The 16202-nt window shown below is 41.0% G+C and overlaps 1 long non-coding RNA gene across 1 annotated transcript in view; it reads left to right on the forward strand.

The window, feature by feature from the left end:
* The first annotated feature begins 3816 nt into the window (after positions 1 to 3816).
* Positions 3817 to 16202, forward strand: part of LOC121016750 (uncharacterized) — a 182025-nt gene continuing 169639 nt past the window's right edge. Inside the window, exons 1-2 of the long non-coding RNA XR_005784425.1 lie at positions 3817 to 3975; positions 4164 to 4353. This is a non-coding gene — a long non-coding RNA (uncharacterized LOC121016750). The remainder of the gene's footprint in view (positions 3976 to 4163; positions 4354 to 16202) is intronic.

The following is a 16202-nucleotide window of genomic DNA, read 5'->3' on the forward strand; positions in this document are numbered from 1 at the left end:
CTATTGTTTTAAAATTGGACTGTCATATTTAGGTTGGCTTTAAGTCATTTCAGGAAGATTCTGAAGAGCTTTTTATCTCTACCTTCATCCATTTCTTCATTGACTTTGTGATTTATTTAAAGAACACAGGATTTTTTATACCATTCATCCCCTTATCTAGGACACTGTCTCCAAGTTACAGTCCAATCCAGAAAAACTAAACTAGATGTACTGCCTACATTCAAATTGACTGTGCCTGGTTGTCCTTCCATTTGCTTAAAAAACAAAACAAAGACCATAAGTTTACAATAGCATTGGTTCTAACTATGGAACATTCTAATACTTTCATCCCTTCAGATAAACAGAAAAGATGGAACGGATGAACAGGCCATTTAATCTTGAGAGCCCATATTCTAGAATAGGGCTTCTCAGATTATAATGAGCATAGCTATCACGTGGAGATCTCCTTAAAAAGCAAATCATGATTCAGCAGGTCAGGGTAGGGCCTGAAATTCTGCATTTCTAACAAACGTCCAAGTGATGACAAAACTTTTGATTCATGGACAAAACTTTGAAATGCAAGGATTTAGAATATTTTAAAATACTGATCTGAAAGATACCATTACTGGGATTGAGCTCGGAAAATACAAAGGTGTACATAGTAAATGAAGCTTCATGTCTGAAGTTAGAACATATTCCAAAGTGAGTTTTCTACAGATGGAAAGTAGAGCAGATTATTTGCCAAATTATCCCTTTGAAAGTGCATCTATTATGTGTGAATATAGAACATTGAAAAGAGAATTTGATACTCCCAAAACTCGATACAAAACTTTTAATGGACCGCACAGCGACCTCATTTTTGAAGTATATAAGATGTGCTTATTTTGGAGTAGAAATAACTACTGATTATACTAATGAACTGTAGAGAATCTCTACCAACTGATCATTTGTGGTTGTTTTGTTTCCTTGTCACATACCTTCAAGTTTCCCCTCCAAGCAGACTTTTTTCTCACATAGTTTTTCGGCTCCTTTAAAATTCTTTTTCCCCCAGCATTAGTGAAATATAATTATCAAAAAATTGTGTAAGTTCGAGGCAGTGTGTTGACTTGATAGACATACGTTGCAAAATGACATCATGTCACATCATTACTTTCTTTTTTTGTGTGAAGAGAATGTTTAAGATCTATTCTCTTAGCAAATTTTAAGTTTACAATACAGTAATCCTAACTACAATAATTATTACTAGTTTATTAAAGGATATGGTAAAGGATACAGATGAACAGCCAGATGAAGAGATACATAGGGTGGGATCTGGGACAGTCCCACCTGGAGCTTCTGACCCAGTGGAATGGGGATGCATCATCCTCCCCATGTGGGTATATTTGCCCACCTGGAAGCTCACCGAGCTCCTGGAATTCTATGGAGGCTTCCTCACGTAGGCATGTTGGATAACCAAGTTGATTTTCAGCCCCGCTCCCCTCCCTGGAGGATGGAGAGGGGAGAGGCTGAACGTTCCAAGCTCCTAACCATGGCTTGGTCTTTCTGGTGACCAGTCCCCATCCAAGAGCCCCAAGGAGGCCACCCAGAGTCACCTCAGTGGAACAAAATATGCTCCTGGTGCTGTAATCAGGAATTTGAACGTTTATTTATTTTTGGGACAGAGAGAGACAGAGCATGAACGGGGGAGGGGCAGAGAGAGAAGGAGACACAGAATTGGAAACAGGCTCCAGGCTCTGAGCCATCAGCCCAGAGCCTGACGCGGGGCTCGAACTCACGGACCGCGAGATCGTGACCTGGCTGAAGTCGGACGCTTAACCGACTGCGCCACCCAGGCGCCCCAGGAATTTATAAGAGGTTGAGGATGCAAGACAAACGTTAGAAGAGCTTTTAGTGCTCTTTAGTGCTCTTACCACTTTGGAAATTATGAAGATTTTAGAAGCACTGTGCCAAGAACCAGAGCAGAGACCAATATGCACATGTTCTGTGGTCTCACATAAATTTTTACACTATGTCTTAAGCATTCTCCACACTTCAGTAGATCCATCACAATTTATCCAACTACTTCCTTTTGTTGGCAGTTCAGTAGCTTGTAGTTTTACAAAATGTTATGAAGTTTTTGCAGTATTGAGATATTTTACAGTGTGTTGGAAATTTCCTTGGCATACTGCTTCAGTTGTGGTGTTGACAGGGCATATTTTCAGAGATGTCTTATATTTGCTAAATGATTGCGTAAGATGCACATTATTTTCACCCTGACGTTTATTGACAATTGACAATTGCACGCTCATCGTGGTTTACTCATTGTCTTCCAAAAAGACTGCACCTGTTTTCACGTCATCCCCAGCAGGTGACACCACCAGTTTTATGCTCAGATGTCATTTCTACTATGTCCTCCTCTGGTCCCCTAAAGTAGTGCCACCCAGATTCTCCTTCCCTTCGTTTATGACACTGAAGACTTCTACAATTGCCTTGCTTGATGTGTAATCTCACATGTTTTTGGTCTCTCTCATCCAAAGGATAGGCTCCATAATGGCAACCACCTCGCGTGTGGTGCTTCCTGGCTGGCGCATTGTAGACACTCATGAGACATTTAATGTGTGAATCCATTTTGCCAAACCGGTGGGGGAAAAACCAATATTCTTGGCCTTTTTAATTTGCCTTTTAAAAAGTTGCTAACATCATTAGTAATTTACTGTTAGTTGTCAGGTCCCTTTTGTGAACTGTTTAAGTCAATCCAAATGCAAATCTGGCCATGAACATGTAACTTCAGATATACACACTAGCTGGACCGTAGCTCAGAATGTGGGCTTGTTATCTTCCTGAAACACATGTGCCTGTGTATATTGAAGATATGCATATTAATCAAAGTGACCAGGGATTATGAGGCCACGGATGGATGCAGTGGAAAAGAAGGAAGAAAAGGTTGCACATCCAAATGAGCTTGAAAACATGAGATGACTAATCACTACCACCAGGGGGAGGAAGGGCAGAGGATTTTGTCTCCCAAGATGCCTTTGGGTGTTATGCCCAGAATTCGTGATCCCCAAAGACCACCAGGGAGCCGAGTCCGATGCAAAAGCAAAAGAGCCTTTATTCGAGCTAGCTCGAGCTCAATCCCCTACCTGCACTGACGCAGCGGTGAGATACCAGGGAGAGAGGGGGAGTTTCAAAAGCACAAAAGTTTTATTGGGGTCTAGGGGCAGTTGGTGAGGTAATGGCTGTGGCCTCAGCCGATTGGCTGGGGAAGGGTCGCAGTTCTGTTAGGCAAGCAGGTTGCTGGGCGTTACTCAAGGGGAGGAGGCGTGGTCAAGGTGAAGGACAGAACAAAATGGAGTCTGCCCGTAGGCCCGCCCTTTCAGGGAATGCCTGCAGACATTTTTGTTTGGGAGGGAAAGGTGCTAGGCCATCTCTTTGAGTAGGGACCAGGGACTCCCCCCAGCCCCAACACAGAAACCCTGGTTTAGAATGAGACACAGGCATCGATGTTATTTAAAACCTTCTCAAGTAATTCACATAAGCCGCAACCATGATTGAGAACCTTTGAAATTTTGGAGAATTGGTTCTCAGAGATACATTCATTGAAGGGTCCTATAAAATCCCTTGAGAGTATTTAAAAAACATGGATTCTTGGAGCGCCTGGGTGACTCAGTCGATTAAGTGTCCGACTCTGGATTTCAGCTCAAATCATGACCTCACAGTTCATGAGTTCGAGCCCTGTGTCAGTCTCTGCATTGACAGCCAGAGCCTGCTTGGCATTCTCCCTCTCTCTCTGCCCCTCCCCTGCTCCCTCTCACTCTGCTCGTGTTCTCTCTGTCTCTCTCTCAAAATAAACTTAAAAAATAAATAAACAAAAATTAAAATATGGGTTCTCATTCCCTAATGAACACCCTTCCCGTCCCCCGCCTTTTTTTTCACCGGCAGGTCTGAAGTGGGAAGGGAGACTCTACCAGGCCCAGAAGCTGTCCAGGTGAGACCACGGAAACTCTGGAACCACAGGTGAGTGGAGTAATTATCGGCTTAGTGGTGGCAGGGGAGGAGTCTCTCTTGCTCCAAGGTGCATGCTTTTGGGAGAGTCCCTGCTTGATTCTGCCAGAGAGCTGAAGACTCAGTGCTTTCTGCTGCCCGGAGGCGACACCACTTGGTGTTTGAAGTGGGAGGCTCTACTCTGGCCTGTGTGTTTTCAGGACTGCAAGCCTGCTTGCCTGGGTGGGAGCGGAATCTAGACACAGGCGGGATTGAGGCTACATTTGTGTCTTCACATAAACCCGCCTGCAAGGCCCAGTCAGCGCTGCCAGTAAGCAGGAAGCCTCCAGCTCCCTTTCTTGGTCTGCACTGGACACGCTAGAACTAGAAACTTCTGAAAGCCCATGAAAGGTAAGACCACCTTGTTCCAGTTTACCCCCCCGGCGCTCCAACTAGGATTCCGACCAAGAGCTAATCCTTTGCGTGACCCTTGCCCTTAGCTACCTCTTCCACATCTTCTGTCCCTCATATAGACTGTAATGAAAGATAGCTTTCAAATATGACTTCAGGCTTCCGGACTCCCCACGGGGTTCTCAGTTGTGCTGTATTTGGTATGTTATCTGGGTCATCCAAGTGCTTGAGCTCACTTGTAATTTATCAGCAAAGGTGCCTTCCTGCCACCTTCAAAATCACTCGAGCTGGGCGGATTTCAGCAGAGGCTGGCTGCTTGCAGCGCCTCTTTCTTTCCCCGGGGTTAGGAGCGAAACAACAGCACTTTCATGCGTGCTCATTGAGGTTAATCGATCCTATTAACATTATCTTGGGGGAAATCGATGCTTCAGTCTTGCAGGAGACATGTAAATAAAGTGATAAAAAATAAACCAAGGCCAGTTGTTTCCTGATGGGAAAATGCGAGGTGAATTAAGACAATTTATGATCAGCGGGTGGAGGGATATTTTTGAGCTCCCAAGGATTTAGCAGGCAGGAAAAGTGGGGCTCTGTTTGGTAAGAGTGGTGTCAGCTGTGCAGCCTGCTGGGAGGCGGTCCTCACCGCACCTGTGGGGTCTCCTGGTTGGTGGCGGTGTTGCTTGGTCTTTGTGCTTTGATCTAGCTGAAACCAACATTCTTTATTCGGTTTTCTTATCAGTATTATCTTAGTAAATAAAACTCTGTCCCAAATGACTTACCTAACTGATAAAAGGCATGAGTAACATTAATAAGGTTAAGAACAACCGGTTGCTAGAATCTCCTACATGTCTGTTCATTTATTCCCACCCATAATATTTGGTTGAATACCTACTCTGGATCCGGTATTGTTTTGGGTCTTGGGATACAATGTAACCGAGGCAGACAATTCCATGCCTGTCTTGGAATGTACCCATTAGCTCGGGGGCAGAAGGTAAACAAAAGCCAGATGCTGTCAAATAAAGATGAATACATTGAGGAAAGAAGCACAATAAAAGGATAGCAAGGGGAATGTGTACAGTTTACATGGGGATGGTAAGGGAAAGTCTCTCTGACATGGTGGCTGAGCAGAGACCTGGATAAAGAGCCATCTTTATGGCAAAATATATCCCCAGTAATGATCTCAATTGGGAGGCTACCGAGTACATTGGAAAGAGCCTGATCTTTGAAAGGAATCCTGAGATTATGATCTCGGCTGTGCTTCTAATAATTGTAGGACGTGCGGAAATTAAGTACCTGTCTGTGTATTCCCCAGGTGGAAATAGAAATATTCCAGTGCACCTTTATAAGGCGGTGTTGAGACTTGAATGAGAGTCGAACATTTGAAACTTGGTAGACTAGTTTGTTGGAGGCCCTTGGCAAACGTTGGTCCCTTTCTACAATGCTGGGGATGCTGGGTGGCAGATAGGAGTGCATGTGGCCATGCACGTGTTTGAGTACCTACTGAGTACTGGGCACCGTGAGGAGTACTGCCGAGAAGAAAGCAAGCACAATATCTGATCCCAAGTGTGTCTTTAGTAGAACATGTTCTATGATACCTTATGAGCCTCCATTTTCCTCATCTGTAAAATAGGAGAGTAATAATAATGCCTACCTCATAAGGTGGACAATAAAACGTTACTATGTGAAAAACATTTAGAGTGGAGTCTCACACATAGTAAGTGCTAGGAGAGTGTTTCAAAATTAAAAATAAATAGCATCCCGCGTGAATGGTGCTGTCCTATGGAGGAGGTGTGCTAACCTTCCACAGTGTTCCACATACTGTTGGGTGCTCTTCATGTGTCACCTCACTGGATCTTCTTAGCAGTACATTTTATAGATGAGGAAAGGGGACTCAGAAGTGGCTAAAGATTTTGCCCAAAGTAACATGCCTGTTAGCGGGGGAACTGGAGGTTTAAACTGGTTTTACTGTGAAACCTCCTGCTGATTGAAATTCTTGCAGAATTGTTACTCAAGCTGAAGAGATGAGTGTAATTGGGTCCTGTCCTGATGGGGTGTAAATGGAGAGATTGAGCTGTCCACAGGGACGGATCTCACCACTTTCTATGTATCCAAATGCAAGATCCCCAGCATTTGGGGAAGCTACCAACAAAGTTAGCTTTAGCCCCCAGAGCTAACGGTTTTGTTATACTGTTCGTAGAATTTAATGCAGGAGACCGTTATTAACTGATTCTATCTACAAAAAGAGCAAAATAATTCTTGGTGTGTTAGAGTGACCGGAAAACATGGTTCTTCCCAAGAAATGCTAAGGATATTCTCTAGGACTGGTAAACTGGAGAGAAAAAAAATTTTAAATAAACTTTTTTGGGGAATAATTTTAGATTTATAGAAAAAAATCGTAAGGATAGTGCAAGCATTCCCACATACCTTTCCTCTTTCCCTAAAATAGTAACGTTTTACCTAACGGAAGTATATTTATTAAAACTAAGACATTAATACTGATACATTATTACTAACTAAACTACAGACTTGATTTGGGTTTTACCAGTTTTTCCACTAATATTCTTTATCAGGGATCCTTTTCAGGATACCAAATTTTATTTAGGAAATGCCTTTAAACTTTAGAAATTTTAACTTCTGTTACTATTTAGGTATTGCATTCTGACCATTGGGTAAAAAGATAGTGCATCTAATTACTGGTTTCTTTGACCAATTTGGAAAGAAGGCCTCTGAGCTTTGAATGGCATGGTCCTTACACAGATTTGTTTCCCAGACTGAAAAAAAGGAACAATCAATCCTATAGGATAACTTCTAAATTTCTTGAAGAGAGCAAAAGAGTTATAAATTCAATGGGAAAAATCTGCCTGCATTTCTTTTTTTTTTTTATTGACCTAGTATCTCAAAGATGAAGAATTTACCAGTTGTAATGTGTTAATCTAACTGACCCCTCACAAGACAGATTTCTCTTTTAGTTTTAATGCATACCTCTTGAAATTATCCCATTCTGTGTGTGTGTGTGTGTGTGTGTGTGTGTGTGTGTCTCAAAGTGAGAGTTATTCTAAGGGGGATACAATAATACTAGAGAGAGCACACAAAAGAAGTCTTTGTAAGTTTCACAATTACTTTTATTACATAATTTCATCGAAATGCTGATTAAATTAAATGCATGCTGTGATCCTGGTACATTTGCATTCAAGCAACAGCTTTTTGGTTTGTTTTTAACAGAGGTCTCACTGACCTTGGAGACATTAGAAAGATTGCTTTCACATGGGTGAATGGTCAGGCGTATTTCTCCAGTGTATTAGGATGAGAATAGGTTGGTCTCATCAACAATGGGCCGTCTCTCTTTAAACTCTTGTGTATTTGTGTCAACAAAATTAATTATGACCATTTTGGCAGAAAAGTAGAACACAAAGCAACTTTCATTCATGCTGAAGCTTCTAGGTGTTTTCTTTGCAGTAAGAAGCTCAAGGGAGAGTTTTTACTACTCTCTTATATTCTCAAATGCTGCTTTGGTAGGTATCCATTATAGTTTATCCGAACAAAGAGTTGTTCTTGTCCAGTGGGAACTTGAGGAGTTCTTATCGGCACTAGTAAAGATTATTAAGGTAGACTCATTCTTATAATAACTTCGAAGCAGTTGTTTTGAAAAGTTAAAAAATAAAGGTGTGGAGACTAGTCAAATTGGAAATCATCATCCAAACCACCATGGCTGATGAATTCACTTCCCTTCAGTGAGTTCCCCCATTTATTACAGGTGATACTCTGTATCAGCATGGAGACCCTTGGCTATAGCATCTGAAAGTTAATATATCTTTGAGGATTATGTCTCTTTATTGCCCATCTATACCTGTGACACCAGCTGAGGTGCACATTCTTCATGCCCCCTACATGCCTAACAGTCCCCTACCTCTTCAGCTTTATTCCTGCATTCCCACAACATCCAATGCTTTTCCTTCTGTCTCTGCGTGTAAGGTTGGTCCTGTCCTCCAGCAGTCCATTAAGATACTTTCCTTAATCCCCCCCACCGCCGTTCGCCCCTCCCTAAGAAGAAGAGTTGATGATACAGACATGCATTCTCAGTAGTAGCAATATTATCCCAAGGTAGCAAAACTTGGTTTGTGGTTGGAGGGAAGTATAAAAATCTTAGTCTTTTTTTTTTAAAGTTTATTTATTTTGAGAGAGAGAGAGAGAGTAGGGGAGGGGCAGAGAGAGAGGGAGAAAGAATCCCCAGCAGGCTCTGCATGGTCAGCACAGAGCCCAACACGGGGATTGATCGCACAAACCATGACATCATGATCTGAGCTGAAATCAAGAGCCAGACGCTAAGCCAACGGGGTTACCCGGTGCCCCCCAAGTCTTACTCTTTTTATATATAAAATACAGTTAGGCACATGATACATGAACAGGTATTTAGTGTATCTGTCCACCAAGATTTTATGAGGGAAGCAATTAGGAAACACATACCTAAAAAGGCTCTGAGAGGAACAACAAAGCAAAAAAAAAAAAGTTGGAAAACACTGATAGAGACTACTCTTTGAGTATTCAAGGTGTGCGGTAGCCAGATTCATGTCCCTGGCAGCTGTCCCCTCTTGTGGTCCTGAGGTACATAAGACAAGAGAAGCGGAGAAGAGGTAATGTTGGCCACTCTCTTGGAATCGGCCAGGGTCTAACTGACCATCTTCCCTTCATGATGGCAGAAGGAACTGATTTTTGAGAGCTTTTGCTGCCCGTGTGTACAGTACAAAACCATCCGTAAGTTTCTCATTGTGTTTAAGATTCCACGTTCACAAAATTTCGTTATTTGTTTATATTTATGGACACATCAAACAAAATGGAAAAATAGAGACGTTCTGCCACAATTGTGGGGGAGCAGCCAAAGGAGCAACGAGAAATGATAGAAAAACTGTCCTGTAAATGTGAGAACCACAAGGAGGAGTGGGAGAGAGACCTTGTCTGCCTATAGAGTCACATCTGTGCCCACTGTCCCTGAGCCACCTCCCTCAAGGGCTGGGAAGAAATGAAATAGTCACTTTCTCAGCCATTCTTTCAGCCAGAAGTATCCAGGTGACAAATACAATAGAAAGTTGCTGGTGGTGAGGATGGAAGTTCTGGGGACGTTTTCCACTATTTTAGTACAAGAAACAAGTGCGCTTGTCTCTTTTCCGTTTCTTCTGTCTTGGAATGCAAAGATAATGTCATGATCTGGCAGCCACCTTCTAATCATGAGACAGCAAACGCAAGGACAAAACCCAGTGTGCTGTGAATGACAGAAAGGGAAGAAAGGAGAGACTGAGTCTCTGGTGACCTCACTGAATCGCTAAACCAGTGACAGCAACTTCCCTGTCATTCCATGGAATAATACATGTCTGTACTGGCTAAGTCACACTTAGTTGGATTTTCTATTTATTGCTTGGAGCCAACTGCATTCCTGATAGAGGACATAATGTCGGATGATGAAAGGGACAGACACAAACATTTCCTGTCCTGCCCTCTAACTCCAAGTGAATATTAATCCTCCAAGTTATTTCTGTATCATCAACCTTAGCTCATTAATATTCCCTGACAAGGAGCGCATCCTTGTTTGTGGTTATTATGTTGCTTACTTTTCAGAATGATCCGGAAGCCCTGGAAGGGGGAAAGTCAAGGCTTTACAAGAAAGTTTCTGGTTATCTTGCCGACTGATCCTGCTTTTGTTTGGGTTCTGCAAACTTAGCATCTAGGTGTCCCCCAGTCTCTGAGACAACTACCCTACCACCCCTGGTCCAGCCCCATAGGAAAGAGAAACCAACTTTGCTCCCTCTCCGTCCCCTCCTCCATATTCTGTGCTCATTTCTCAATTCAACAAAACCTTACAGGGAAAACTCGACACAGAATGAAGATAGTCTTTTGCAGTGTTACACAGAGCAATTAAATTCTCTTGATCTCAGATTAACACCCGGCCACTCCAGGAAGGTTTTGCCTTCGCATAATCCAACGTTTCACTGAAGGGCCAATTTCTCTCCTCCCCTCTATAGAAGAGCTATATATGACCACTAATAGAAAACCTGCTGGTAGTGTTAAAATAGCTTTTTGTCCCTGCTTTGTAAATAAATATTTCACAACTACTGAGATTTAGTCTCTGTTACTGTACTTGAGCACATATTGATGTCTTTATTATTAATGTGGCTTGTTTAATGACTTCATTGATGAGATTATGAAGACTTTAAGGTCATCTTTTTTTGTTGTAAGAAAACTAAAGAAAACAAAAAGGCGGGGCACCTGGGTGACTCAGTTGGTTAGGCTTCTGACTCTAGGTTTCAGCTCAGGTCATTGTGGGGCTCTGTGCTGGTGGTACAGAGCCTGCTTGGTACTCTCCCCGCAACCCCCATTCTCGCTCTCTCTCTGCCCCTCCCCCACTCATGCTTGCTTTCTTTCTCTCTTTCAAAAATAAATAAACATTAAAAAAAAAGAAAACGAAAAGGAAAAAGATAAAAATTAACTATGATACTGTCAACTACAGATGATGTTTTGGGGCAATATTTGTTTTTATACCTATAATTGCATATATATGAATTTATATTTATAGGAATGGAAAAATTCTACATACACATATGTATACTGTATATGTGTATAAGGATTCCAGTCTGAGAACCACAATTTTCTTTAATACATGTTGTGTACATCTTCCCATTTCACTCCATATTCTTTGACAACATTTTTTAAATGATGGCATGGGATTTTTATGGAAACATAATTTGTATTTTTAAAAAGCTCAATTGTTACACATTAAATTTTCTTCTATTTTCATTAATACAAATATGGCTATCAGCAATACTTTGGTGCATAGCTCTTTGGGCATGCTTTAGGGTCATTTTAAATAAATTGGCTAGGATTCCGTAGCTAATTGAAACTTGGTATTAATCAGAATAAAGTATTTTATTCTATATTCAGCCGTATCAGTAGAATGTTATTCTGTCTAATGTAACGTCACTCTTTATTGAGGCTATCAATCCAGTTCTAGATTACCAGAATGTCAGTATTTCTGTGTTCTTGAGTTTCTGAACTTTCAGACTCCTTCAGGTAAAACTAGTCTTTGTTCAGTATACTTTGATGATCATTTAATACTTAACCAACGAAGAGACCCCATTGCCAGATGACGAAGTAACTAAGTTTCTGGTCAGATTTCCTGATTTGGTACATTTAAATGATGGGGGTTTCATTTTCCAGGCAGTTTGAGCGGCAAGACTATCAGTGCACGAAGAGATGCATTTCTGCGTTAATGTTATTTTATGTCTATTAGGCAGTAATGAGTTTTTTATAATTGGCTTATAACTCATTTCACATTCATCAAGTTATTAATGAGAGAGAGAATTCTGGATTTGGTGGCAAAAGAGTAATGGTATTACATGTAGCAGCAGACCCAGACCCAGACCCAGAGAGGAAAACTTCGGGTTAAGTCAGTTTTTCGTAAGCAGTGCTACTCCTTATGTCGTTCAAACTGGGACCCAGAATCATACTTAGATTTTTAATCATTCTTTATAATTACAATAAAAATCTATCATTATGGAAAACTTAAAAATACAAAAAAATAATAAAGGCAGGAAATAAAAACTATAATCTCGGGTAATTCATACAGTGCATTTCCTTCAAGTCATTTGTCTGTACCTACTTAAGTTTAAGTCATACATGGTATTTCTTATTCGTCATTATAACCACTGCCCCGTTTCATTACAAACTCTTCAAAAAAACCATTTTATCATCTGTGTAATATCCTCGTGATAAATGTGCCATAAGTTAATGAAGTTTGAGAGACAGACATTTTGAAAAAAGACTTCACTGCTAGGAATAATTCTGAGATAAGTGTCCTTGAACTTCTTTGTCAAAATATTGAACTTATTCTCTAGGGTAGATTTCCTAAAGTGAAATTACCAGATCAGAGAGTAAGAATTTTAATAAGCTTTCTGTAACAAATTGCCAAATTGCTTTCTAAAAAGAAATTCACACTCCCACCACCAGGATACGAGAGAGAGTACCTGTATTAACATACTCAAGTCAGCAATGCTTTTTTTTTTCTTTTTTCCAATTTTGAGTAATTTAATACTCAAAACATTTTTATTAGTGTTGTTAGTAAACATTTCCATAGGTTTCACTGTATGTGTTTCTTCTATCAAATATAGATTCCTGTCTTTCTGAGAACAAAAATTTCACTGTAGTGGGGGGGCAGGGGGGGGGGGGGGCGGAGAAAATGCTTGCTTATGGATCATTGAATTGGACTTAAGTATGAATTATACACATACTCTACTACATAAACAGTTCCAGTACCATTTATTTCAGATTGGTACCGAATTTGAATACCAAAAAAGAAAACCCAACTGTTCTGAAGGAAATTACAGAAAACAATTTTTAGTGGATTTTGAAAAGAAGACCTTAGCAATCAAAAACTCAGACACTTTAAAGAAAAAAGTGAGTAAATTTGGCTACAGATTCAAAATTGCATCCCAAGTGAAAATACATCCCTGATTGTGCAGAGCAGGGTTATCCTTATGATTTTTGCAGAATCCAAATGCAAACCCTCTCTTGCCACAACAGCCCATGAACTTGCTCACTTCGCAGCTAGGCTACAATCAGCTGCAAGGCCTCTCCGGAACCTTTATTCCTGCTCCCTGAAGTCCTCCTAGGCCAGCTTCTTCAGTCCTGATGCTCCGTGTATATGGCTTCCATTTCCAAAGTCACTGCACGGTCCAAGATGGCTGCTTCAGCCACAGCCATCTCATCTGTGTTCCAGAAGCAAGGAGGATGGGGGGACAAATAAGAGGAGGATAAAGGGTATGATCTGGTTGTTTTTAAGGAAGATGCCCCATGAAATTTCCCCATGCATGTTACTGGATAGAAATTACAAACCAGGCCACACTCAGTGATGAGCTCACTTAGAATTTGTGGGTCCTCTCACTTGGAAAGAATGGGAGAATAGATATGGGGAGGATAACCAGCTATCTCCCTGGATGTAATGAATATTTTTATTAGTGTCAGTGCGTTTATATTTCCTGGTAGGCAGGACTGAGGTAGTTCATGAACTTCAAAATACATTAATATTAAAGCTAATTCTATCTACAGTAAGCTGAATTGTGGACAATAATATGATTTAATATTTTAAGGTTAATAGAAGAGAACTGAAACATGGGGTGCTCTGAGTCAAAATTCAGTTCATTACAGCGTGACACGGTGTTGCAGCACATTCTGCAAACATGCAGAGCCTTCCAGGCACCCCTGCAGCAGAACCCTCTACTCGCCTGTACCCCGAGAGGGTTTTCTCTGGCCACATTGTGAGACCTCACATAAGGAACTACAAATCTCCTACAAATTTCAAATGATTTGTTGGAAAAGTTTGTGAACATTTTACAAATCCTCTCGAAATTCTTGGAAGCCTCCTAGAGCAGCTTTCCCCAAAGCCCCAGAAACAGCTCTTGCCCAGACTGGTTTGGTTACTTGTTGACTTACCTGATGATTTCATTTCATCCACATTACTGGCCACCCACATCATCAAAACTGGCCATGCTGAGAGCTTTACCAAATAACCCAGTAAGAATTTTTGTTTACCTGTCCTGCCATCATTTGTCACCTTAGGATACAACACAGCCACTAAGAAGAACCCAGAGTCACTGTTGGAGTTATGCATTTGGTCATTCAATCCCGTAGGCCATTTTTCCCATGGGGAATTGGACATTTCCTGGCCTGAGGCCTTTGCTTCCATGTGTAGGGCTCCCCGGGCAGCCTCCACTTAATCAATTAGAGACAAATGGCTTCAGTTAAAGTTGCCAAAGCTTTCTTCTCCCTCTCCATGTTTTTTTTTTTAATGTTTATTTATTTTTGAGAGAGAGAGAGAGACAGCATGAGTAGAGGAGAGGCAGAGAAAGAGGGAGACACAGAATCTGAAGCAGGTTCCAGACTCTGAGCTGTCAGCCCAGAGCCCGACACGGGGCTCGAACCCATGAACTGTGAGATCATGACCTGAGCCGCAGTTGGACACTTAACCGATTGAGCCATCCAGGCGCCCCTTCCTCTCAGTATTTTTTAATAACATCATGCCCTTTCTTTTTCTTTTTTTAAGTTTATTTATTTTGAGGGGGAAGGGGCAGAGAGAGTGGGAGAGAGAGAATCCCAAGCTGGCTCCACAGTGTCAGCACAGAGCCAGATGCGGTGCTTAATCCCATGAACCCTGAGATCATGACCTGAGCAGAGATCAAGAGTCAGCCATTTAACCAACTGAACCACCCAGGTGCCCCATCTTTCTTTTTTTTACCAACAGAGGAAAAAATTTATCTGAAGTATTTTTGGTTTTGTGTTTTGTCCTTCCTAGATTCTCCTATATGACAATGATACTAGACGAAATTATAGAAAATACCAAACTCTGATAACCCTACTTGAGATGCCCTCATGATTGCATTTAAGGTTACTGGTCTTCATGTCTCCTAGATGTTGTTGGAAAGATAGCCCAAATGTGGAGGAAGAAAAGAAATGGGGGAGGCAGGGTATGGAAAAGTGATGGGAGAACCTTAATCACAACTTCATGACAAAAATGTAAGACTTACTTTCAAGTAGAGTTGAAAACCATTTATAGCACCATGACAGGGGCTGTCTTTGATCATTAAGTTCCTCTAATGGAATTTATCAATCCATTTCTTCACACTAACATTTTGATATCATGTAGTTGTGCATTTAAATACCACCACTATAAGTACCTAGTTCTGGGTAAGATTTCTCCCTTTTAAGTGAAGTTCCACTAGGTTATAAATAGCTAATGGCTCTCCAAACTCCTCTGGTTTACAGGAGAAATAATTTAATGAAGTCTCAGATTGCTTCGTGTAGCTTTGTTAATGCAAATGAGTAATGCGTATTGATTTTTCATGGTGTAAAAATCTTTTTATTCATCTTGTGCAAGAGTCTGTTAAAGAATTATTAATGGTGCCTTAATTGCTTTAAGATCTATGCCCTAATTAAAACAGTAAATTCTTTATTACGTCTTTATTTTAATTAGATGTACAGAAAGACAATAATTTTTACAAGAAACCCAGTGTAAAATAAAATTACCTCATTTAGAAATGCTTCAAAGAATGTGTAGTGGGGCTCTGCAGAGAGGTAGTTAGGAACTTTCTCAAGTAAAATCATAGTGACTCCACTCCCAGTCAAACTTAAGGTGCCATATTGACTGAAATTAATCATCTTAAATGAACTATTTTACACTTTCAATAAAGCACCGCTCATCTATACAAATCCGTTTTTGCTTCCGCTGTTTTATTTAATTTCATTTCTTGAAAGTAAGGATATGTATTAAAGTTTGGAAAGCTCAGTTAAAGTGGAGGAAAATGAGGAGGTTACTGTCATGGAAATTACTTTTGATCAACCCCAGTCCATTTGTTTCTGCAGTTGTACTTTGTTCCGTTTGTTCAATTTGTAAGACGTTGCTTTTTAATAATTTGTCCTGAGTTGTGTGTGTAGAAAAAGCACCACCCAGATCAATATCTGCCTTCCATTTATCATGTCCTTCCCCACCTGCTTTGCTGTTTTTATTTTTTTAAATTTTTTTTTCAACATTTATTTATTTTTTGGGACAGAGAGAGACAGAGCATGAACGGGGAAGGGGCAGAGAGAGAGGGAGACACAGAATCGGAAACAGGCTCCAGGCTCTGAGCCATCAGCCCAGAGCCCGACGCGGGGCTCGAACTCACGGACCGCGAGATCGTGACCTGGCTGAAGTCGGACGCTCAACGACTGCGCCACCCAGGCGCCCCTGCTTTGCTGTTTTTAACGTGCATGCATAATTAACTATAATTAACTGGGGCAATGCTCCTTGTGGCTAATGATCACTGACTTGA

Source organism: Herpailurus yagouaroundi, unplaced genomic scaffold, assembly GCF_014898765.1.
Source record: "Herpailurus yagouaroundi ecotype Mexico unplaced genomic scaffold, PumYag 213, whole genome shotgun sequence".
NCBI classification, from domain to species: Eukaryota; Metazoa; Chordata; class Mammalia; order Carnivora; family Felidae; genus Herpailurus; species Herpailurus yagouaroundi.